We start from the raw sequence: 26716 nt of genomic DNA, 5'->3' as shown, positions 1-26716 counted from the left end.
GGATGCTATTTCTAGAGTCACTTTCCAGAGTAGGAAAAAGCTAACATTTAAATCTAATGAAAAACTTACTTTAAACTGACATCTGAAGCTTGTAGCTCTGAAGAATTCTTTTACATGGTGTTTTAGAGGAGGTTGTGAACTGGTATTGCAGGTTTGCACTGTGTGCTGTAAAACAATGAGCTAAATACCAGCAGCACAGCAAGTCTGTGGGTAAATATTGCAGCTCACACATACCATAGGATATTTGATGCTTTTTCTTTTTTTTGTTCCGAAGGAGAGAAGTTTTATAGTATCCTTCAGTTTTTAAAAAAAAAAAAAAATAAAAAATAGGATGCACCTATGCTAAAAATAAAGAGCTTTTTTAATCGAGGATAAGTTTGTAACTTTCTTTGTCTTTCAATTGATGAAAATAGGTTGCAGTGTGTGATATAAAATTCTATAGGCTTATCATGCATGAGAGAAATTGCACAATACTTTACATAATCTTAAAAATATTGCAAACTGATTTTCAGAACTTCCAGACAGGAAAAGCTCAAGACAAATGCAAAGCAACTGAAGTGCTTTCCACCACAAACTTTTATTTTCACCTGTTTTGTGTGCTCTTCTTCATTTTGTTTGGGGTTTTGAGTTTGGTTTTTGGTTGGTCGGGTGGTTTTTGGGTTTTGCAGGTTTGTGGAGCATTTTGGTGTTTGTTTGAGGTTTTTTTGTTTTCATAGCATTAACAGGACCACAAATGTCAGAGGACTTTGTTTTTATGAAATTTTTGTTGTTGTCAGGCAGACAGTTTAGATATCTGAAATTCAAATGGGCTTGACCTTTTGAACTCATTATGGTGCACAAAGCGATACAACCACCTCCTGGTTCCAAAGACAGTCATATTTCAAGCCACGGACTGCCCTGTTAGTCTTTTTCACAACCGTTCCAAGGTAAGGCGGAAATAAAAATAGTCTCTCTTGATTTTCATTTTTCTTAGTTTACCTTCTTCATAGACAATCTGTGCTTCTTATCAGCTTTACCTGTAGGATGTGATTAGCAAGGCTTCTGACCATACCTATCTAGATGTAATACTTCTGTAGCATTTACCCTTAGGCAGTGTCTAAAGATGAGTTTTCTCCATCTCGGAAATATTTTATGGGTTTTCTTAAGGGAAGGAGAACATGATTTTGAAATGTATTGTTTTCATCTTATGCAAAGTTCACCCTGACAGTCAGCTGGTAAGGATCAAAGCTTCATATGGCACGTTGAAAGGTCAAAGCATGTATTAAATTGTGCACTGAAAAATCAAAGCTTTGTAATTTACACGCAATAACTCAGAAATTCGTACTTGAGGAGTAGGGTCAAAAGAAAGCTCTTATCCCTCTTAATTCAGTGGGCAGCACAGTTCCCTTCTATGTCATAGCAGTGCCTCCTGCTGCTGCTGCCATGTGGGTCTGTTCATGTGTCTCCTAAAAACTTCAGGGCATGTAAAGCTCCATGCTCTCAGTCTGCCTCCTGCTATGGCACACCTGTTCCCAGACTTAAGAAAAATGTCCTTTTGAAAATGTTTGACAGCAGCTTCTCTGTATCTCAGTACCCTCCTGGTAACATGGATGAAATACTATCCTTTACACGAATTTTATAAGGATTGTATATACAAATAGGCTGTCACATTTTTTGAGATCTCTTTGTGAAAGATCCCAATGATATATTTACTTTATCCATGCATACAATAAATATATTATAAACAATAGCCATTCTAAATTTAAAAACTCATTTGTAGGTAATACTGATTTGCTTCAAAAATCAGCCTCCAACAGTTTTACCTTACTGGATTGTAAAATTTTTAGAGGAAAATGGCTTATTGCAGCCTTGCTGACACAGAAGAGTTACACTGTTTTGGTTACAACCTGGGCAGGGGTATGGATTTATCTAAATTGCTTCATATCCCATGTGAATAGTTTTGATTTATAACTGGTTTATATGGATTTATCTCAGTTCAGTTATTGAATTAACTGGATTTGTAAAGGATTTGTATTACTTTTAGCTACATCGGTTTTTAAAATAACCTGAATTAAATTGATGCAACATACTTATGAGCACAAGGTCTAGGAAGAGGAAAATGAACTTTTATCTTTCCTGGAGCTTAGGTCTTACCTCAGTTCCACATACTCTTCTGTCCATGAAGGATATTTTAAAAAGTTCATGGAGCCATAGGCTAAAAGAGATCAAAATGGGTATATTGTCTAAATTATGTCTCTCTTAGCCTTGTTTTTAGTGCTAAGTGTAGTGCTTATTAATGCAAAGGTTTAGTGGTGGCCTGGTTAGGGCTACACTGGGGAAGGGGACACATCTTTTTTGATCACTCTCAGCAATACTGGGACACTTCAGCACGAGACCATTCCCTTGCACCCCTGCTCACCAGCCCTGTCCCTGGTTACTCTGTGCATACTTTTGTGTCATTGCAGTTCTGTTTTTGTCCTACCACAACATGGGGATATCTGTAAGCTCTTGATAATCCTGGCAGAGTGTAGACTATTGGAGACAAACTGGAGGTAAGCAGTAAAAAAAAAAAAAAAAAAAAAAATTATCTTTGAGCAAGAATTGAACAAGCTAGAGTTATTTAGCCTGAGAAGAAGACTGAGCAAGACCTATTAATAGTCTTCAACACAGAAATGTCTGTTCTTTAAAGGAAAGGAAGGGGTGATAACCCAGGCCTAAACTGCAGAAAGAAAGATTCTGATCATCTATATCAGAAAAACCTTCTAATCCTAAGAAAACAGAAGTACTGGAACAGATAGCTCAGGGACACTACAGCTTCTCCTTCATTAGGAAGCCAAGAACATTATCCCATGTCAGGAGCACAGAACGTGATAGAACAAGGCACTTTCTAAACTGATTTGTCTGTTACTGCTGTATGCTCAAGGCATTGCTTCTTTCCTAGTTATGCTTCAAATACACTGGGAAAACAGTTTTCTTCATTTCAAAATGACCAACCACAACTCAGCTCCTACAGCATTAAGCAGAAGCAAAATTTATTTGAACTTGAAGGGGAAAAGAAAAAACAAAAAAGAAAGACAAACCCCTACTTGTCTAGACAAATAGTCATTACTTGACAGGCATAGTGTATGGGTTTGAAGTGCACAACAATATTGTCTGAAACCAAAGTTCCTTTAGCTACAATGAAAGGTTACAGAGTGCCTCCTAACTTCACAGATCAGGTTCTTCTCCTCATGTCTCTTGAAAGCCTGTCCTTATCACATCTTAGTTCAGTGAATCAAAGCTCTTCCATCCTTTCCTGTTTTCTCCCACTCCGGTGTGATTATATACTCAAGCACAAGTCCAAAAGAGTCTTATAATCGTGAAAGAATTACTAGTCCTCAAAGTCCCATCCACTAGAGAGTACTTTTGCCTGTTGCTAATATGAGGGACAGTCTACTACTACTCTCCAGCTGTGGGACAAAACTACCCACATCCCATGTCTGACAGCCTGGGTTGGGACTGCTCTCAGCTTTTATGTTGTTATGTTGGAGGGACTGTAGATTTCATAATAATAGAGGAAATAAACATGAGGAAATAGTCTTTCCTTCAAGGGTTTTTAAGTAGTCTTGGACCTTTAGTCAAGGTCTGGTGTGTTACTTGAAAGAAGTGTGTATCACATACTTTTTGGGAGACACCTGTTATTAACTGCTAGCTGACTTTATCCACAGCATCATTTTTGGGAGCATTTTTGGGAGACACCTGTTATTAACTGCTAGCTGACTTTATCCACAGCATCATTCCTCCAGAAGCAGAAGTCTGGCTGCCAGTCCCTGAAGAGGCCTGCCTACTTTATCGAAATGTTTCTTTCCCTCTGAAGCACTATGGAGAAGTGATGGGGAAGAATACGTAGGCCTACAGCTCCTCTTTGTTGTGTCCAGTGTAGAATTTGTATATCCTATCTCATCAACCATAACTACCTGCTGATGCGGTAGAGGGAACCTTGTACTATTGTAAGGGTGCTCTAAGGCTTATGCACTGCAAGGTTTTATTGTGTCATCTAGGTCCAAAGAATAAGATCACTCTCTCTATTTTTTCAAAATTTCCAGTCTCTCAGGAGGAAAATGTATACAGAGATATCCTGTGTTTGTAGGCTAGTTGTCATGTAGAGTTCCATATAGAATACAATATTGATTTTCTTTAGATTTACTGTACCAGTCATACTAAGTAAGAAGATAGCAACTGGCATAATAAAACACAGAGAAGTTTCATGGATAATTAATGTGCACTGTTACCTGTTACCCTTTCTGTAAAAGGACTGGGGGCTGGTATGTACAGGGGAAGGAATTCCAGCTAGAGAATGAACAAAACGTGAGACAACAGCTCTCTAATTTCTGTAATATAAGTTCCCCTGCTGAAATATCTCAACTAATCAGGGGGATAAAAACAGAAAACAAAGCTTTCTGAATAATTTAAAAATCCATAAGTCTAGAATTCAGAGGAGCTATCAAGGCAAGCTACTCAGAGGCTGTCAAGTCTAAGAGTAATTCCCACACATCTTCACAGCAGCCTCCTAATCTCCATAAGTTATCTGTGGGAACTGTGGAGGCAGCCTGTCATTGCAGGCAACTCTTACCCCACTTCTGAGATGAGGAGCTATTAACGTTCATACAGAAAACCAAAACCAGCATGATATCTCAGGCCTAGGCTGCTCTGTCAGAAAGCAGAAATGCCCCCACAAATCTTTTCTTTTGGCAGCAGTGTATTCCACAGGGTGTAATGAATTATTAGGAGGCAGTTATATCTGTACAGTCCAACAGCAGAGTACCTGATGATTCATCTGCTCAGGCAGACAGTGCTCAGTCACTGCTCAAAGTGGGTGCAGGGCAGGGCAGCGGTTAGATCAGGAATCAGGGTCTTCTCCTCATATAACTGTTGAATCACTGTGTGGCTTTGAGCTTTGCTTTGTGAGCTTTGCCCTTGGTTCTTTCTTCAAACACTATGCAAATAGGGACACAGAGGTATTTGTGAGCAGAAAGTACTGATGGATTGACATGCTTTCAGGGAAGTTGAGAATGAGCAAAGGACTGCGAAGACACCAACTTGCATCTCACTTGAAGTTTGTTGCACAGTTGCAGCCACCTTCACTGAAGAGGCAGAAGCCTGCAGGTATGCACGACAGCGTATTTCCAGCACATGTAGCATCGCTGCATGTGCAAACTGTGTGATGAGTGTAGTGTGGTTAGGGAGTGTGGGTTAGAAAGAAAAAGCATGCTCACTCAGAAGGGTAATGGTAAATAGCTTTTATTAATTTATTCTTTCTGACATGAAGAACCTAATCTGCAAGCTAACCTTGACAAACTCTTGATCCTACCTCTTGGTGCCAATAGCTGAAGAGGCCCTTTTGCTCCCCTTTGTTCCTCATGTCCAGAGACAAGAAAGCAGGAAGAGAGCAGTGAGAGGCAGAGGAAGCAATTATGCCTATCTGATGTCCATACTGTCTCACTCCCAGTGAGATCTGCAACACTCAGCACATATAAACCAGAATACATACGTGAATCCTCCTGATCCGCGCTCATATTTTGTAACTACACCATAGTGCTTTTTCCCTCTTAAGCAATAATCTACTGATCTTTTGCATTGTTGGGAATATTGGCATCTTCCTTTGTATTTTGTGGAGCAAGAGAAAGCTTTCAGAGTTCAATGGCAGAGCATCCAATCACTGGTCTTGAGGTGTGCACTTGCTATTCAAATTCTTATATATTCATGCAATAAAATTTCAAGGTACTTCACTGGTTATCATGCAAAAAACTATTAATGGCTTTAGGCAAAACACTATCATTTTAAATTTAATGTCCTGCATTCTCATCTTCACACTGCTCATTGAGATTAATGTACATTTTATTGAGTATAAATTAAATTCTGAACCAAATTATTGTCTACTAAGGATTGTCACTAACCAGCTTAAACACATTGATGAACAGAAAGGCAGTAAGAGAGCATAATCAGGAAAATCACCTTTTCTATGAGGTGTAGAGGGCCCATGGGACAAACAGATGGATAGTTTTGGCTGAATTAGGCAAAAGGGAGCAGTGAATGCAAAGACTAATCAATTTATTATAATATTAAGCTTATGTGATTCCCATATTTGCCCCATTCCTGTAGGAAGATGTGCTTTGAGTGAAGGTCCTTGAGATTAGTGGTCACCTGTGCTATTTTGGTGTCACAGCAGAGAAGCCAAGTGTAGCATGGATGCTTGACTTTGAATTCTCTTCTCATCTCTCCTCAGCTAGGTTTGAAACCTACTAACATGAAAGAAAAGCCTACATGCTGCTACCTGTACCCTGTCCACCTATCGCTGAACAGAGCTTTATACCACTGAGGTTGTCCAGACACCATATCATTTCCAGATAAAGCTCATTTACAAATACATTGCAATTTTTTTTCAGAACAAACATTAACAGAAGGAGCTGTGGCTCCAAAAACTGTGTAGTACTACCAAGAATGTTTTCCATTAACAGCTAGAAATAATGAAGCAGAGGATGAAAGGGATTTCTGTATGTAGTAGTCATTTAGAAAATAATTTCAGGGTGCATTCTTCTCAGTGATCTTAGCTTAAATAAGCTCAGAACCAAAGAATTTAGCTCAGAATTTAGCAAGCATTCCTCAAGATATTGCACCAGACTGCAGTTCCTGCCAATTAGCTATTATCAATTGAGAAAAGTAAGTAAGTTTCTGTTTTGCCTAGTGAATGAAATGAGGGGCTGAAGAAACCATTTTTGTTGCTGTAGTTATATGAATAGTATCAACATAAGCCAAAGTAAAGAAAATTGTCTCTCCATTTTCAGTCAACAACTGTACAATGTCCCTGGTTTTTAAAATCCGACTCAATCCTGTTTCAGTATTGCAAACATGAACTAGATACCAATTGATTTTTAAAATGAATATGCTACAATTCAACAACAGCTGCAGGGCAGTGAATCAAAACTACTCACATACTTGTGACTGTCTCTGAAGTGGCTGAATCTCTACAAAGAGGATAGCAGCTCTAATACATAGCTGATCCAGTTTTTGTGTAGTTATCTCTGTCTCCGTCTGTGCATCCCAAACTTACCCTTATAATGTCTGAATTCACATGGTGGACAAAGACTGCAGTATAGTAGGATGATAGCTTGCCTGTTTTGATGAAGTAATATATGACGTCTGTTCACGTAACCACAGACTACCGAAGCAGCAGATCAGGGTAGGAAGATCCTCAAGTCTCCCTAAAGGAAACCAACATCTTTTAGGACAGAAAAAAACCCTCCAAACATGCATTTTTGCTGCTAATAAGGTAGAAAAGTTTGTGTTTGATTCCAGAAAAAGCTTTCAGAACAAGAGCGGGCCTTAAATTGTAGGCTTTTTCTTGTTTCTCAGCACAGCATGTCCATGTCTAATTTCTCTGCAGCAGCCCTGTGTCAGTTCCTTTAAAATGACAGTCTGGAGCTGTTCTGTGAAATTGTTCAGCCTTTCAGAAATGCAAAGGTACAGACTGATGCTTCTCTCCTGTGTGAACCTCCCCACTCAGCTTCTCCCCCTCTCAACAAGCACGGTAGGACCTAGTCTCCAGCAGTTTCACTGGAAACTGGGCTTAAGTCATTTGTATGCAGCATGAAATAAATTGGATGGGAAAGCTTTTATAGATGGATTTTCTTTTTCTTTTCCAAGGGAACTGGAAAGAATAGCTGCTGTGCTTCTTTCAATGGACAAAATTCAGTTCTATATCCTCCAAAGTTACTCCCCTTGTGACAGGACTGAATTTAGCCCAAGACGTACTTGCTGCTTTTCATTCAATCAGATACATTATGATTTAACACTTGCATATAAAAATGAATTGTACCTGTTTGATTTTTTGTTAATTCGCATACTTCACACAAGTATAAAGAAAATAACCCTTGCATTCATTTCTGTGCTTTCTGTGTGTGGCTCTTTAGCTCCACTGTCTGGTAGTAATTTAAAATTTTACAAAGAAATGTAAAATAATTTATTTTCTGATCTAAGTAAGATGTCACCATTATGCTGCACAAGACGGAGGTATTTAAGGTTCCTGGATGGTATGGCCGGTGATCAGATATAGTAGATGAAAAAGGTGTATTGATATTAAATGATTGCTTGCTCTTGAATTAAGTGTGTTTAAGATTTTACTTATTATATTAATAGAAATTATCTCAAGTTGTAGAACTCAGATCTATTATTTCTAGGGTTCTTGTGTATTATGAATCAAAATCTAGGATTGCTACATTTAAGAATAGGAACATTCTGAAACTGAAGAGATGCCCTTTAAATATTTCCTTGGCCTGCCTTTCCTTCTCTCTTCTTCAGAGAATTATCATAAGCCCCTAAATCAACAGTTTGCAATAAATAATTGCAGCAATTCTGTTCCCTTTTCCATCCTCCTGTTGTTAAACTCCTTTTGATGAGACTGTGATGTTTTTGGAGTGCTGTCCCTGAGCAAGTACCAATCCGTATGCTGGGAGGTCAGAAGGGAAGCAGGCAGCAGAAGAAAGAGTGGTTTAAACTTTCTTCTATAGAGACAGTACTCAAGATATCACAGTAAAGACCCTGATACACAGGGTTAGTTGGGCAGGCAGACAGCAATTGACTGAGAAAGCGCACAGCCAGGTGTCCTGAGAAATGCATTTTCTTTCAAACCAGCACTGCTAACTTTGAAAGAAGTACTAGGGAGCTACATTCTTACTGTAGAAAAGACTAAGTACATTCAAAGCCACAGCCTGCCCTGTTGACTGTCATCTATCAGAGTTTCTTATGAAAAGGCACAGTCTGAGCTTGATTCATATGCACTCAGTATAACAGCTTAAATCCGTAGACATTACAGAAACATCATCTGCCTTCCTGCAGCACTTGCCGATGCTGTCTTCAAGGTCTGCAGAGGGGACCAGGCTTCTCAATCTGAGCCCTCAGTTCATCCCATACCATTCTTCCATCACCTCAGCTCATGAACTTTCTTATGTTTCTTATGTTAAGTCTAAATATATTGGAAGGCTTCAGTTGGACATAAAGATGTCTTCCTATTTACCTATTTACCTGTTTACCATTTTTACTATAGTTCAATAAGAACTATTAGACTTTGAGGAAACTAGAGGAACTAAATTATATGTGACAGGCCATCTATGAATTAAAATAATTGCAAGTAATGCCTCTTGTGTTTTTGTAGGCAGTCTTTCTGGACTTAGATGTAGTAAAGTAAATACAAAGATTTTTATTTTTTTTTAACTGTGTGCCAAATGATTCAACAGGAACAATTTTCAAAAGCAGTCTTCTCTAATGGGAGAACTTACATGGGGATAATAGTTCTTTTATTTTTTAACAGACTAGTCTGTTCTTAGATAAGCAGCCACATATTTATAAACAAGCATTTCAGTCTGACATGTCGTACGTATAAGATGGATTATTCACACACCATTTCATTGTATTTTCACAAAATTATTCCATTGTTCAGTGCGTAACTGCAGGTTTGCTCTAATCTGTAAAACAGCTCTTTTCCCTTCACATCTGACAATTAGTTTAACTATGGGCTTTGGTTGAAGAGCAGGATCCTCTGTGCAGCATCTCACCTCTCAGTGCGTTTCTTGAATGTCCCCATCTCCAGTTCTCAGACCCTCCTACCACCAAACATCTTTTTCCCTTTTGAAGGTCCACAGCTGCCGTTTGATAAGAAATAGTCTTGATTTTTCAGTTATTGACATCAGACAGTCCACAGGTTCTGCTCCTCTACACTGCCGCCTTCCTGTGCTTCTCCCAGACCCGGAGCGACCACAACTCACCTGGAAGGCACAACGATGCCCCCACCATCAGTCTACATTCTCATCCACCATTTTATGCCTCTTGAGCCAGGCAGGGTAAGCTCAAAGTGCCCCTTGCTTCTGTGTCTCCTGCTTCTCTTCCAGACTTTCTTCCTTCTCTTTCAACTCCATAGCCCAAAGAGTAGGGCTGTGCAAACACTATGTCAAATGTTCATGAGTATAATGCTGTGATAGCTCAGCAGATACTTACCTTACCCCTACTTTATTTCCAAACAAAAGCACAAACCGGCTAGAGAACCCGAAGAGACTTATTGGTGCCCTTAAAAATAACCCATATGAGCACAGTGTTTACAAGACATTTTCCTGGACTATCTTCTTAGCTCTGCCTGAAATCAGGACTTCAAGGGTTAAACTGGGGATTCATTTCAACCTTGTAGCTTGCAGGTCATTTTAAAATGTCAGCACTAAGATACTTCTAACTTATTACAACTGATCTTAAACAGTCTAGTGCTTCTCAGTTCTAAAACAAGCCTTTCACTTCACCTACAAAATATGTGTTTTTTTCCTGACAGATGGATAATAACCACTTGGAAAAAAAAGCTTTTATAACTGACTGGTTGGACTTGAAAGCGTATGTTTTGTATGCATAAAAATGTATATGGGCCAGCAGTGTCAAAGGCTTAAAAGGAAAGATCATTACAGCTTTTGCTAAATGTAGCTATGCTGCTAAATTGCCTGTGATCCCAGAGAGCAAAATCTTGCAAGAATAATCTGTGGTTTCCCAGTCAGTTGTAAGTCAGGTTCATTTGAACAGTCTTCCTTCAGTGCAGCACTCCTGTCTCCGTTCCTTGATAGGCAGTTTTTCAAATATTAAAACACTTTCTCGAACAGCTTTTTTGCCACACAAAGGACAACTCTGGGACCTGCATAAAACATTCATAAGAAAAATAAAAGACAAACTAAAAGGAAATGCAAACCAGAAAATATTCTAGTTATACAGGCCATGTCAAGCAGTATGAGACTCCCAGAAATTAAGATTTGTTATGTAAGTAAGCCTCAAGACATTCCAACTATGCCATGTTGAGAGTTGTTAGTCTGAACTACTATGTAGAAGATATGGTCTGTTGCTTGACTACGGGTTGAGCTTTCCTTTCACACCTTTATAAGGCAACTTCGTTTGAAATAAGACAGAGACCCTTCCACCTCTCTGTGGTCAAGTCATATCTACGGAAGATCATAGATATCAAATCATATCAAATGGAGGATTTTACCATCTGGTGGTTGCCTGCTGATTTCCTAATTGTTGCCTTGCAGCAGGAACTGATGGGATTTGGCCCATTATATCAGGAGGCAAATGTCCACCACTCCAAAGCTACTTGGTGAGTTTGTGTCTTAGGAAAGACACTGAAATTGTTATGAGGACAGAAATCAATTCCTCTTTCATCCTGTAGGCTAGGAAGTTTAATGTTAAGGCAATACCATGTAGCACCAAGTCTAACACTTGTCAGACTGACTCCCCCAGTTCTGTGGCATCCAACCATAATTTTTATCCTGGCATTTAATAATCAGTTTATGCCTTCTTCTAAGCATGAATGCAACCTCTGTTTAGATGTCACCAACCTCAGCTCTGCCAGTTACCAGCTAAGTGTAGACTTTACCTGTTCTGAGCTCTTGGAATCCCACACTTTTTAAGCTACCAAATGTCTCCTTTTACTTATTTCTCCTACCCTCAGATGAAACTGGACGTACATTCACTTAACACCAACCCTGATTATCTGGTCCAGTAAATTGTTTTTCTCTTGACAGCCTAATTAATATCATGAAGTTACTATTTATTAAATAGACTATTGTTTTCGAACATTGGTGTCCATTAGAAACAGACATTAAATAATGAAGAGCTTATGCATATCTATCCATCTCCCATTTGGGTGTCATGTCTAACCATTTACAGGCAAAGTCAGTATCTCAGGTCACTGGTGGCATAATCTGTTCCCTTGATTTACAAATTGGGATATTAAGAATATGCTAGCATTGGTGGCAAATTATTCAGATGTTTAAAGCAATCTTTCACTGGCTAATTTTGTTTTTCTTACCTCAGAACATTTCAGTGGTCAGGTTTACGGAGTACCCCAAAATAGCAGTTTTGCCATTATAATGAGGGGAGAAAAAGCAACACATTGCTGCCACAGGGTGAGTGACTAAGTAAGGGCAGAAAATACTAAAACCACTTTGTCAAAGTAGGAAACACCTGTTTTGAACCAGATTTACAAATCAGGTTTACCGAGTCTCCATCTTGTTCTGAGAGTTGTTCTTCAAAGCCAGTCAAAACCAAATGTTATTACAAGTTTATTTGATGGACTAGAAAGTAGATGGATACCACTGGCAGGAGCATGATGTATGAACTTGGGAAAAGAAAATGAAAATAACCAATTCCAATATATTGCTTGCTTCTTAGAAGATAGATGCTTGTAGTTGTCTATATTCTACAAGATTTGCAGGCAGCAAATATTCTTAACTATTTACACTTTTTTTTTTTTTTTCTGTTTTAAGCTTGCAGGCAAGTTGTATATTAGAAAGGTACCTAAATATTAGATTCAGATAAGAATTTTTACAATACCCAAGGACTGACCTGCATATGAAAGAATCCTACTTAGTTAAACAAGAGGCAGATTCAGTTTCTTTAATCTGTATTTATGAGATTTTCTAAGTCACAAAGTTTTAAACAAAGTTAGAATCTGTTATTTCAAAATTCTAACATCATATACATGTAAATTACACCGCAATCAGAGGAGTGAATTCATCATAAACAGCATCTTTATGGAAAATGTTGAGGAGAACACTGCAGATAAAAGAAGAAAATCTCATTATGCCATTGTGAAAGTGTGAGATTATAATAGTTCTTGACATCAGTTAGCTATATATCTTATGAAAAACCGCAGGGGGAGTAAACACAGAATCTCTCATCAGAAGCAAATTGATACTTAAAACTCTTGCAAGAAGGACACTGAACATCCTTCCTGAAGATGCTGTTTGAGAAGCTGTGGAAAGGAGCCTGCAACATTCTAGAGGTGGGCACTGGATGGGGACATGTTTGCATTCCATCACCTCTCTTCCTTTGTTGGTACCATAGCCACTGGATGGAGACCTTCAGCCTCCTGCCTCCATTACAGTTGTGCTGCCAAGCACATTCCTCTTTTCCTCTCACCGAGAGCAATAGACAAAATTATACAGGAGAGAGATTACACAGTCCTGAAACAATGGGAGAGCATCAGTGCCTTGGCCTTCATATACTGTTCACAAGGTAGTCAGGGCCAATGCTGTGTCCCAAGAAGCCTGAAGGGACTTTTGCTATCCCAGGCATGTTACAAGTGAGCCCACTCTGCCTCGGTGGGTCACCTCACAGGGACAGCAGGTGACCTGAGCACAAGGTGCATGAGCCATGCCTGAGTTTCCTCTCAGATCAAATCTTTCATTCAGGAAGCAGACAGAACATCTCAGGCACAAATCTTGATGAGGTAAAAGAGCAAATCACAAAAAAGATCAGCAACCCTCCCAGTTTAACAGGAAAATTCAGATTATGGAAATTCCAATTTTAAGGTATCATGTCAGAAGAACAACGGTAAGTGATGCTGCAGAAGCCCAGTTTGATCATAGAATTATAGAATGTCCTGAGTTGGAAGGGACCCACAAGGATCATCAAGTCTGACTCCTTTCCCTGCACATGACAACCCCACAGTTCACACCATGTGTCTGAGGGTGTTGTCCAGTCTCTTCTTGAACACTGTCAGGTTTGAGCTGTGACACCTCCCTGGGGAGACTGTTCCAGTGCTCCACCACCCTCTGGGTGAAGAACCTTTTCCTAATATCCAACCTAAACCTCCAGGGAACATCTTCCTGATGTTTTGTTTAATATCAGAATCACTTCGAGTTTTGTTTTATTTTCAATGTTTTTTCTTCTTTACAGACTTATTGGGTTGTTAGCACTTCTAGGAAAACAAATTGAGTGCTGGAAAGATTTGTATTCAATGAAACATGCTCAGAGATAAAACTGAAGACTGTGGAAAGATCTGTGTTGCTACCTGGCTTATTTATAATACCTTCAGCTCTTAAAAAAGACAAGATCTTGCATATCTAACATTTTCCTCAACGTGTCTATTTGTTTGTGTCCCAAAACCAAGAAGATAAGACACTATACTATTCTTCCTGTTTTCTCTTCACCTTATAGCAATCCATCCATAAACGCTCTGAGTGCTTCAGGCTATCTGTATGTTAAAGAGTATGCTAAGGAGATATGTCACTGTCCACGACATTTTCCTTGAATATCTCAAGATTTCCAGACCACAATAATATTCATCAACCTGTCAACTGTTGTCAACTATATAATAGTCATTATATGATGTATAATGGTGTTTCAAATGGGAACCTTTGGCCATTGTCTATCCAGCTGTAAAGTGGATAACTCATCTAGTTTATAACAGAAGGCAATTCCAACTCTTATTATCTGAGATTTCCCTCCATCAAGGACTCTCCTGCACATTTTTATTTGGAACAGTTAAAGAAAAAGGAGCTATAGAAAGCCACCAATACAACTGTGCTAATGCATTTATAAACATCAAGTAGCAACAAAAATTGGTTAATATTATATTGAACACCTGGAATGAAAACATTTCTCAGGCTTCTGCCAAAAATGATTAGCTCCTAAATAAATATTGCTGGGATGTATTTGAAGACACCATTTGCAATTCACATCTGATTTACTTTCTAATTAAACAGTGCTTACAAAAGTACTAATAATGAAATGCATGTAAAATCATCTAGTACAAATACCCAGAGTGATACAAGTCTTATGAAGTCCTGAGCCTCCAGCAGTTTTTCTCATATTGTATTCAATCGGGTGTTGGGGGGGGAGGTGAAAGAACAACATCGCTTTAAAGGGACCTTTTGAAATTATTTTAGTAAATGATTCATTCTTTAAAACAGACGAAGTTCAGGAGTAAAATGAACTTTATTAGAAAAGCTTTCCTGGAGAACCGTGCAGTAAGTTTCTAATATAGAAAATACCTCTTTAAATGTCCAGAACTTATCATGCTGATACAGCATACAACATGTAGGATAAAAGTATAGTGTTCAACCTCATAAAGCTGACCTTGCTGAGATATGTATATGCTGTGTACCAGCTATATCAGCCCCAGGGCTTTTGCACATCAGTTGGTAAAGTTCAATAGAACTTGGCTATTTTTTATACTAATCACAGAATATAAGTGTTAATTATTATAAAGGTTTATATATTAAATTCAAATTTCTGATTTGCAGTGCATATATGAAGTTAATACACTGAACAGAACAAGGAAGACACTTAAGATGTGTTTGGACACATTGTTCGAATAAAATTTGTGAATTCTCTGTATTAGGAAGCATGGACTAATTGTGTAGGATTTATTAACTACTTGTATAGGTTTTTCATGCTCACAAAAACATTTATAGAAAGAAGAGATCATGAATATACACATGAACACATTTGTATCACATTTATGCAACTGGCTTGAAAACAGTCTGTGGGTTTGTGGAAAACAACCAACATCTGTGACTGACACCCTTGAGTAACCAAGGGACTAAACTGTGTTCAAATAAACCACTGAATTCGTTTCAGGGCATAGCAAAGCTGAAAGTCAATTCAGAGCTGAAATGATATTCAAAATAATTAGAATTCTAGTTGTATTCAGCTGTGTTCATTTCTTTTCGTATTCACAAAGCTTTGGAGATAGTCTAGGTGGTGAAGTCAAAAAGTTTATTTCAGGTAAGTACTCAGCCTGCTGTGACCCTTAAAGGCACTTTTGTTGATCCTGTCAGGTAAACAGCAGCAAAAGCCTTTGACAAGTAGTCAGGTTTGAAACTGAAAACTCATTGGAAACCCAGCTTATTTCATTATGCTACTTTAAACTATTTTCAGTTGTATTATTAGCTGGATATTTTCAAGCACAAATATATTATCCAAACCAGGTCAAGGACACTGCTGAGAGTGCCTAGGATTTGGCAAATTCTCTTTGACCAGCACTGCAAATTCAAACAAATCAAAGTCTGTTCATGAATAATCTGTAAATACAGAAGGAGGCTAAATTTGTCCAACAAATTCTTAACTCTACAGTGTTTGCCTGAAGCTCCCTACTCAAAATGTTCTTTGGCTTCAGTTGGTGTTTTTTATGTATTCAGTACAGGAAAAAAATCCATACTGGAAATAACTGTCGTGCAATGAATTTCAAAGAAAAGAAGTGTGCTGGTATGTCCAACGTGTGTAAGTGTGCAATGAAAGACATCCGTGTTTCAAACTGGCTTTTCTATATACTGTCTTAGAATGGAAAGCAAGTGTCAATCAGACTATTCCCACCTGTCACCTGAGGCAGAGAAATAGACCCTAGGCCCCTGTGAGTTCATCCCCAAAGTGAGTGAAAAAAAAATATATCACACTCAATATTTTTGTTTCTTTTTTTTCCACTTTACTTGTCAAGGAGTAGGAAAACTAATATTTTTATTATTTACAGCTATGGAACTCTCCAGTACAATAGAGGCTTCAATTTTAGGCTAGAAATATATTGTGCCAACTTTAGCAATGAGAATAGAATCATCCTCTTCTTTCTCTTACTTTGTTTCTGTGAATTTAGGCAGGATGTGGCTCCCATTTTGGGGTAGTATCCCTGCCTTCTGTGACCCCTGGATAATGTATTTAATTTGGGTATTAGACTGATCTAGTGAATGAATAATAGCATAGTCTCAAGGTCTCACTAAACCTGCTGTGGACTTCTTATACGGTACTTAGCATATCTGTTCAACTAGCAGAGAAAAGTCTTATCTTTTCTCCCCAGAGGCAGATAATCCAGCCTCTAAAACTGGCAAAACTTGCAACAACTATTGAAAAACTGCATATGATGTCATAAGATCCACAAGCGAACTTTTCCCTGCTTGTTTTCAGTTACTGATTGAGCCTTGTTTTCTATTTCTTTTTTGTTTTCAGTAGCAAATTGTGACTGATGAAGGCTTTTCACTGCAAATCAAAGGCATTCATCTTGTTTTCTGTAAAATTGGGGTAGTAACAAATACAGAAATGCTTGACCTGAGCTTGTTCTTTGGAAGAACTGTGGCTTGGCCCAATGCATGTGTTTGATCACTGTAATATGTTTTACCTAGTGTGTGAAACTAAAAGCAATTACTGGAAGAAGTTTGACCTAGTGGTTAAGCAGAAACTAGACCCCTGGTCCTCTGTTTTGGCTCTGCCACTGTAGTTTATGTTTTCAGAGATGGTTTTCAGTTTCAGAGGGATCCACTGTCTAAAACATCAAGAGTCCTTGTGTTTGGCAAGTAGAAAATAAAATGCACATGCAATTAAAGAGCAAATTTTGAGACTGATCTAAAGCACCTTCAAAACATTGCCAGTTATTTCAGTAACCTTTGGGTCAATTGCTCAGGCCTTTACTTTTGTGTCTATTGGTTAGTACCAGAAGACAGATGAAATTAATGTTCTGGACAGGCAGCCCAGTTAAGTGGAGCTGCAGGTCAGAAAATTTATGTTCTGACCCTGCATCTGATGCTGATGCAAGACTAGACAAATCATTATATCCCTCTCCATCTCGGTGGTAAAATGGGATGATACCTACCCACCTTTTAAGGCATTGCACTTCGTACTCAACCAGCGGCAATCATCCTATGACTAGGAGGCTTAATTATTTGAAACACTTTGAGATGTAAGATGTTCTGAAAGTATTATCATTAATAACAATAATGAAAATGTAAAAAGAATAATTTCCAGTAAATTAACACAGAACCACAGATCACTTCCTATCTTGTGCATTTTAAGCGTAGCATTTCTTCCCAAGGGCTACAGTAGAATCTTTCCCCTTTCATTCATTTCAGCCAACAGTTAGGTTAAGATTGCCTTTTAAATATTTAATAACTGCTTGGGACATTTTCTTTTATGGTAATTCCACATCATGCATCTCTGGGTTTCTAAATTCAGTTTTAGAACAAACAAAGACAGTTAATTCTTCTATGTGTAGATCAAACGAACCTCCTTTGGAGTTTCCTGAAGGTCAAGTGAAACAACCAAAGGAGTTTTTTTCATTTTTCACACCCTTCTTTCCACCCACCATCAAATCAAGCAAAGCTTCTCTTAATCATTATCAGGGAGACAAAAAGTTATAGTGCAGAGCAATGGACCAGAATTTCACACTCCATTTGCACAATAACTCTGAGGGCTGCTAATGTGCTGTTTGCTTTTTAGCAGGCATCTCTGCAGCCATCACTGAAATGCATTTTGGCTCTGCTCCCAGGGCAACTTAACTATTTATGACAGCTTGTCTTGAAGTGCCTACATGAACATTAGGATGTCCATGGCAATCTGCAAATTGACCCATCCACATGGCATTTGAGATCAGATGGAAAGAGCTTTAATAATGTAATGAAGGTTAGGGTAGATGTCATTTTTAATTTATCTTTTTTACTCATGCTCCAGCAGCAACTCTGATTTTCCATCCCATCTTCTGGCCAGGGTATGTCAAATTGTGAAATCCTCACATATTAAGAGATGCTAATGACCTGACTCAGACTCTGACTGTCCTTTATTACACATTCAGTCAGACAATAAATGGGAAATATAAACTTCCCCACTGTGTAAACCATTTTCCTCCAGAGAGTGAGGCTGCTACACCAGACCCAGCTGTTTACTTATCATCCAGGATGAGTGATGGATGAGTAATTTAAAAGACAGACATTCTTCATGACAGCTTTCATTTCCATGCTGCTCCAAGGTTCAGAGGTGGATTTTATTCTTCAACCTTTATTTCAACTTTTTATTCTCTCTCTTAGAAGCAAAGCTGCCTAATAAAACAACATTTTCAGACACACATAACAACAGAGAAAAAGAAAACAAACTTCAGCTGAGATCCATCTTAAGCCCCCAGCAAGAGTGAGGAGTTACGTCAGGGAGATTCATTAAGGTGAGAGAGGTCACAGCTCCTAACTCTGTTGCTGATTTATTCACGGGGCAGTCAGAGTTAAGCTACCTCACCTCATTAGGCCACACTTTCTCTCCTAAAGAATTGATGGGCTTCAGGAGCTGTAAGAGAGGCAATTTGTTGCAGAAAGTTATAGCAGAGGAAGATACAGAAAAAGAGTGAATTACTTCCCATCTTTGCACCTTTGTTCCCTTCACCTAGCTTGACTACAAATATTTCGTGTAGCTATTGGTTTTAAATATATGTCTGTGTAGTACACATTGCAATTTTCCCCATAACCCATCTCCTTAGGTGATAACTATGTTTTCCTCTCTTTCTCCCCCACAGAGCTAACAACATTCTCACCTATCTCTTGGCTAACATCTTCCCTTCTATACAGATACTGGTCACCTTTTCACTCCAACTCTCTAGTTGATTAATATAATTAAATTACATTAGAGTTTCTAATCCCAGCTTGCACCCAGTTTGAAGTTTGTTGCTTCTGTTCTAATGAGTAGAGGTGTTTGAGTATCGCAACTTGTCAATTTTTCTTACTATCAGTAGAATCTAACAAAAGACAGTCTGTTTCTAACTAGAGACTTCTTTATAATCGTAAACCACAAACCTACACGTATAGGTCTGTGTATATGTGTTTTTAAAAGATCTGTATAACGCCCACCAAAATGTGACCTCAGATTCAGTAAGATCTCCAGGTGCAGCAGTGACACAAAAATGTTCATAACATGAGAACTACAGAGTTTTTCAGGAATAAATGGGATTTTATTAGGACCCTTTGAAAAAAATCACTGTATATATCAAGGTGTGACCAGTTTCCAAAGTAGGATGTAGATCTGCTAAAGGGGAGAAGAACAGCAGTGTACTCCAAGAAGGTGTCTGTCTAGAGAAGATGCCTTACCCTGTTACATTATTGCTGTCATTGGTACTACTCTACCATTGCTAACATCGCATGAGACATGAATAGGCTTAATGTAAGTGAGACACAGCTGGTTTAGGAAATGCTCTGACTAAAATGCTGGCAATAAGTCTTGACTAGTTTTTCTCTTGTGACAAGAAGGCTTGTACCAGTAATCAAGGCAACTGGGAAAATGTAAGGAAGGGGGATACAATATGGTCAGGGGCAAACACTAATGCAGATCAGCGTAGCAATTTTCTATGCACAAATAAAAGAAAAACAGACAGAAAACAGACTTTGTAGTAACAAAAATTATTACTCAAGGAAATGCATTGATTTTGCTCTTCAGAGAGAAATGAATTAATTTTATTTGCTGTGGAAAGTTTAGGTTACTCCTGATTGTAAGTGCATTGCAAAAGGTAAAGCAATAAACAGCCCTTCATGCCTGAAGAAAGATGGCAGGAATTCATAGGGGAAATTCAGCTGAAGCAGTCTGAGGTGACAAGAGCAAGGACAGGGCAGGACCCCTTGCTGTCACCCTCCGCTCGGTGGGATCAGCTCTGGTCAGCACTCTACCACTTTATGTAACTTAAGATGCTCTTACACAACTGCTAAAAAAATAATTCCTGCTTCCTGAACAGTAAAATTTCAGTCTCTTCGGCCTTCTGTTAGAATGGGCTAGTAGCAACAACCATTACATCTTAATTTGACACAGATTTTTTTGATAGAGTTTCTCTATGTAAAGTTTCACTGCATTCAATATCCTAGAAAAAGGCACTTGTGAGTTACAGTATTTGGTCCCAAGAAGATTGTCCTGGAAAGGTATTTTACTTTTACAAGAGGTAACATTTCCTGTGATTTAGTATGGTGGATGGAATTCTATCTTCTAAGAGAGACTATAGATTACAAAACATTCCTTCCTCATGGCTGCAGACATTAGTCAGCCCCAGTTTACTCAAGACAGCAGCAGGGATTCATTCCACAACTGTAATCCTTCACAAAATAAAATGTTTGCTGCTTCTTTTTTCCCAAGGACCTGATCTAGCGTCAGTAGTCTCAGCAGTAAAACTCCCTGCCTCAGGAGTAGTGTCTGAAGAAACGACTATGAAGAATTCTTCTCATTCCTGTCCTTCCTCAAGCAACAAATGTGAGTTCCTTTGTGCCTGAGCAGCATTCTTGAACTTAACACCAATGTGAGTTGCATTGACCATTCAATTTGCTTTGTTTGCTTTCAGTCCATTTTAAAGGGAAGTGTTGCCTGACAGACTTCGGAGTTCTTATGTTGTTTTTTACTACTGAGTCATTGCTGCCCCAGGGGAATCACTCCAGCAGGCTAACTGGGACCTATCAGTTCACTGCTCAGTCTTTTATATAATGTCCAGAGTCACAGAGGGGATAAAATTAGAAGTAATATGGAAGATTTTCTCACATCTGCATAAACTTTTGGTATCTGCAGCACCCTATGGAAGGAGTTCCAGAATTTACATCTACATCACACAAGGAATCACTTCCATTTGAGATTTTAGAGCCTGCCAGCTGGTAAGTCCTTTAGACAAACCTTAGATCGTCTCTTGGAAGACACAGCAAGCAACCAGTTTGCATTCACCATCTCTGTGACACTCATGGTCTTGTAGACCTCTGCCACATTCTGTCTCAAGTCATACTTTTTCAAAGCTCAAAGGGTCCCAGGACTCACAGACGCTCCTCATGTGAAAACAATTCTCGACCTTTTTCTGATTCTTTTCCAATTCTGTTACATCCTTTTCAAGATGAGGGGAATAGGGCTGCATACCACACACCTGCAGCATGGATTTCTATAGTGGCATAATGGTGATCTATATTTCGTTCTTTGTGTCTTTCTTAATTGGCCTTAACAACTAGATTGCTTTTTAGACTGTTACTCAGCATGGAGCTAAAATTTTCCTGAAACTTTTTGTTATGACTGAAACGGCTCATTCTTGTATGGTCACAGTAAGCTCAAAGCCCATCATTTTGTGTAAATCAATATCAACCATATAAATAATTCATCATTTTATGTGATTAAAGTAACTATATAAATGAGAAACTTTGTCATCTCTCTGAAGCGTGCTCACAATTTCAGCTCCAACATACACAACATGATCCCAAGTTTCAATCTGATATTTGAAGGTCATTCTCACAGGATGGAAAATATGAAAGTGTGTAAATAAATAATAAATAAATACTTTAAAAATTCCATTTTAAGTTGATATAGCATTCATGGACAATAAGGGCTGACAGTCCCAGTTGAAAATAAAGTTTGCTACTTATAGAACGGAAGCAGAGCAAGCCTGCCTCAACAAGAACTGGGTGAGTATTTCACAAGAATTATTTTAGGTTCCAGCCCTACTTTCTCATCTATGCAAAAAGGACTTGATACCTGTAAAGAATCTTCATAACATCTCTGGGACGCCAAGCTCACTCAAAGGTCTGCTGATTGGTTGGGCAAACATATAACAAGCTCAAAAGAATATTGTACCTTTTTTTCATTTCTGTGTGCAGATTTTTATTAGGAAGCTATGATTATCAGCAAGCTCAAGTTTCTGTTATTGTCAGTGTGAAATTAGAAAAATTAAATAATTCTGGAGCCAACTCCATTCCGTCTGCACATGTCATCAAAGTTGGGAGTAGCCAGCTGTAATGTTGATTTTCCACCTCACAACTTTTGCAAGTCCCCCAATACACATTCACAGTGTTTTGCCTATGTTTCCCTTTGTGCATTTCCCATAACATGTATTATGCATCAGGCTTCCCTCACAGCTAGTTTGGAAGAAGAACACACAGTTTGTGTGTGAGCAGTTCCTGCGGCCAGCTGAGTGGCAGTCTCCATCCACAGCTCCCGAGTGCCCAAGGGAAGCCGAAAGGTGTCCCAGAATTGAGTCCCTGCAGCTAAGCCCTTCCCCAGCACTGCCTCACTTGGAGCTCAGGGAGTTTTGAGGAGATAGGGCTGCTGGCTTCTACATATTTTAAGTTCCTTGCAAACGTGAAGGCAGCATTGAAATTCATAAAATTCTCTCTAAGGTTTTTTTCAAGTCCAGGTGAAAAAACTTATTGTGCAGGCCTGCACTTACTGGGATCTGCGAAATTTCACAATTTAAATTTTTTATGAAAGATATATTTTCTGATTTTTGGAATCTACAGTCTTGCAATGTGCATGAAATGCGTATGAAGGCTATATAAATATATGTGGGAACTGAATATACAAACAGCCATGAAAAATATGTGAGTGTAAATGTTAAATAAACTCATACAATTCCCAATTTCACAGTACAGTTTTGTCAACAAATGTTTCATCCTTCCTCAATTCACGAAAAGAAAAAAAAAGTAAATGCTCTACTCAAGCTATTAGAAACCGTATTCTTTCAGCTGCTGACAAGCCTCTGCAGCCAAACAGTGCGACGGGGGGGGAGGTGAGGAGGGATTAAACACTGAAGGAAACTGAGATGCCAAAAGAAATGTACAGCTTGTGTGGGGATCAGGGAATATTTTCTCAGCAGTGTGCTTGTAAATTTTATCCTGAGTGTATATCGTGAGCAGAAAGTCAAGGATTTAATATTGGTGGCAGTAAGCCAGCAGCACATTGGGAAGGTTTTATATTAACTCCCCACACACTACTCTGCTGGTGCACCTCAAATTGATCTGCAGAGCCCCTTGCTACATCTATTCCACCTCCCCTGTGCACAGATCTATTGGCACATCTCAGAGGTGGCTAATGCAACACCTCTCTACTCCAGCCCAAAAGGCCACCAGTGATTCTGCCATACGCACTGTAATTCTGAATTTCTTCTAAAACTCCCTGCAGCCTCTTTTGCTGAAGCACAGCTACTTCATGCCAGCTACCAGTAACTTTTTGACTTCTTATTCCTGTTGCTTTCACAACAGCTAATCCTGTTGCTTTCTTGTCAAAGGAAGAACTTTGAAAACCACTCACCCAGGCTGAATTTGAATCAGCAGCCAGCTCTATGTCCTGCTTAGAGTGGCTTGAGTTGTTCAGTCGGTAAGAACTATTAGTCTTACTCTATCTGGAATTTCCATGAATTCTTCGGCCAAGAAGTTAGCCAGTAAAATTATGTATATTATATCTTAGAGTACTGAAGTGCTAAAGTGATGAAGGCCATATAAGCAATTTGCAGATCTAAAGGGAATGCTAACTAATATGAGTATGAAAGCTGAATAGTATGATATATTCTATCAAAGCTGAGTTTGGAAGTTGCCTTGTTACTTTAGGAATATCTTCTGAATGTTTCCTCCAGACAGCAATATCATTTACGTCAAAGTCCCAGATTCAGACACTCAATATCTTGCCTTGCAGTTACTGCAAATGTCTTCAAAAGAGACATAGATCATGTTTTGGGTTTCTGAACCACAGTGAATTCTACCGTCTACTCAGTGAAACAGATGATACTTCCTAAAAAGGACAGGAATTTCCAGTGTAAATTATTCTCAGCAGGTTAAATTATCTTCCCCGTACTGAGGACTTTGTTTCTTTGCAACTCCAGTAGACATCACACATTTAGTCATGGAGAGATGGGAGTAGATGTGCTTCCATCAGTCCTGATTTCTAGGTCACTCAAGTTACAGTGCAGCCTAATCTCATAGGGGTTTGCTTTCCCAATGATGGCTGGACCAAAGCAGCCTGTTCCCTGCCTTAGGACATGGTTTCCAGCCACAGAGTCACCATGGTGGTTATGTTTAACAAAGCTGAACAGAGTGAGTCTCAGCATAAATTACAGTCTTTGAAATTAAAGTCCTACTGAGCTATGTTGTTTTGTTATAAGGAATGCTCAGACTTTTTATTTGGGAAATGAAGGAAGCACCTTTTGAGTTTGAGAATAACAATGTAAGAAAATAGAAAAGGAGAAAAACACTTGCCATGAGAATGTAAAGATACTTTCATATTAAGTTTTAACAACAAGCCCATTCTTCATGCCTTTCTTTGCCAGTAATGCCTGGTTTTGGCCAATGCATGCTTTATTATTATTAATAAAGCAATTAGGTAATTAGATGGGAGTGGTGAACTCAGATGTCGCTGAGAGGAAAACGGAAAACTAACTTCCTTTTTATGAGCAAGCAATCTAGTTTTCACAAAGGCTGAACACCAAAACTTTAGCCAGAGGTAGTAGAAACTAGCCTCCACACACTAGTAGTTTTTGTCACCTGGGTTTCCGTTTTCCAGACATCTAATCTTCATTTAGCCTCTTTCAAAATAATTTCTTAGTTCCACAGAGCACTGGTCCCCAAAACACGAATTTTGTTCTCAGGAGATAGCTCAGACAATGCTTTGTGAATCAAACAGTGCAAACAGATTCTACATGTATCAAATAGGTTTCCAAAGCTTCTTATAATTGTGCGATAATCATCTAGTGTTTGCATTTGTGTATGCAGGTGTGTATATATATATGTATATAAACTGTATATGTATAATTTGTCTATGTATGTATATATATTTACATGTATATAGCCTGTGTGTGCCTGTAACCACAGGAAATACCCTTTAATGAACAATATCAGAACAATGCAAGACTTCTGTCACCTTCCTTATTACTTGAAGATTCTCCTTTAGTTCACCATTTAAATTGTTCTTTCAAAGCTACGTTCACACTGCCAGTGTCTACACAATGCCTATGTTGTGTTCGCAAACTTAATACAATATATAATGATGCACAAGCTTAAGACTCTGTTGTTTGCCACAGCAAAGCCACTACTCGAGAATGCCCTTAAGAACACAAAGGAAAAGTGGAAAGCCTCCTAGAAAAGGAAGCAAAGAGAAGAAACACTGAAAACACCAGAGACAGCTGAATAGAGTCAACTGAATTACCTGAAGTGAAATTTTTGCCTGGTACAAGTAGCCCCCTACCAAATCGAGCACAGTATCTGTAATCAACACACTTGTAGACCTTTCTGAGGTACAACATCTTTTCTACCACACAGCTGGTTCTGTATCAGAAGGAAAATGTCACCTGCAGAGTTCTAACATCCATTCAGCTGTAAATGTTCTTTCTGGTACTCTTCAGTCAAATACTGGCTGCCTGAACCTGATTATCTTACTAGATCTGATGAACTTATACTACAAGACAGTACTGCTAAAGAAAAACCGTTCTTGATACAGTTACAAATGCTTCCAACATTGCGAGTTTTCCCGAAAGAGAAACCATATTTACAGTAACTATTGTGAAAAAATCCTGACACATGTTAAGGTTTTTATATCATATCTTATTCCACAGTATCATCCAATCTCTTTAAAATTCCCCACTTGCCTGCTTGCAATCTATTTTGCAGCCAGCTCTGTGAAAGCACTGTCACTTCCTCTTCTGCCTTTCTCCTTACATCTGCCAGTAATGCCTACTATGAAGGGGGTATGTGAAAATTAACCATGCTTATTTCTGCTCATACACAATGCTAATTCAGTCAACCCTCTTTTGTTAACTAATTGCCATTCTGGGGAAAAAAAAAATAAAATAAAAGCAATACTGAATTTTATAAAGTGGTATGGTGTATGTCAAGGAAGCCTATGTGTAGGCTGGGAACAAACCTTTTGGAAGCTCCATCCACCCAAAAACAACAGCACCCATGAGTCATACCAGTTCAGAAGGATCCTTACAAAATGATGTAATTCCTGATCCCAGTGACTTTATAGATTATCTTTAAGACACTTAGCAAGATACATTACTTGTTATCTGCAAACCAGACTTCTCACATTCTTGATCCCCAGATAAATACTCTTAGATTTGTTGGTTATTTCAAGATCAATATACATAGCCTCATGATAGCAGAAAAGTAGTTCATCAATAGGAATTGACCAGTGCATAATCCCAAAATTGCAGTTATGCAGATTAAAAGCAGCTACTCTGTTTCTGTGGGTGTGTGGGTCTATGGATGGATGGGTGGGTATGTGTGTACTGGTGTAAGAAGACTTCCTCCCTTATGTTCCTTACCATAAATTTTGAAATTTTCCATTCCATTGCAGACCAAATCTAAGACTACTAAATGTGGTAGAAATCAAAGTTTGAGATGACACAGTCAGAGGCTTTGAAACATCTTCT

The sequence above is a fragment of the Streptopelia decaocto genome (assembly GCF_964273445.1).
Source record: "Streptopelia decaocto genome assembly, chromosome: 7".
NCBI classification, from domain to species: domain Eukaryota; kingdom Metazoa; phylum Chordata; class Aves; order Columbiformes; family Columbidae; genus Streptopelia; species Streptopelia decaocto.
Note: the sequence above shows the minus strand (reverse complement) of the source record.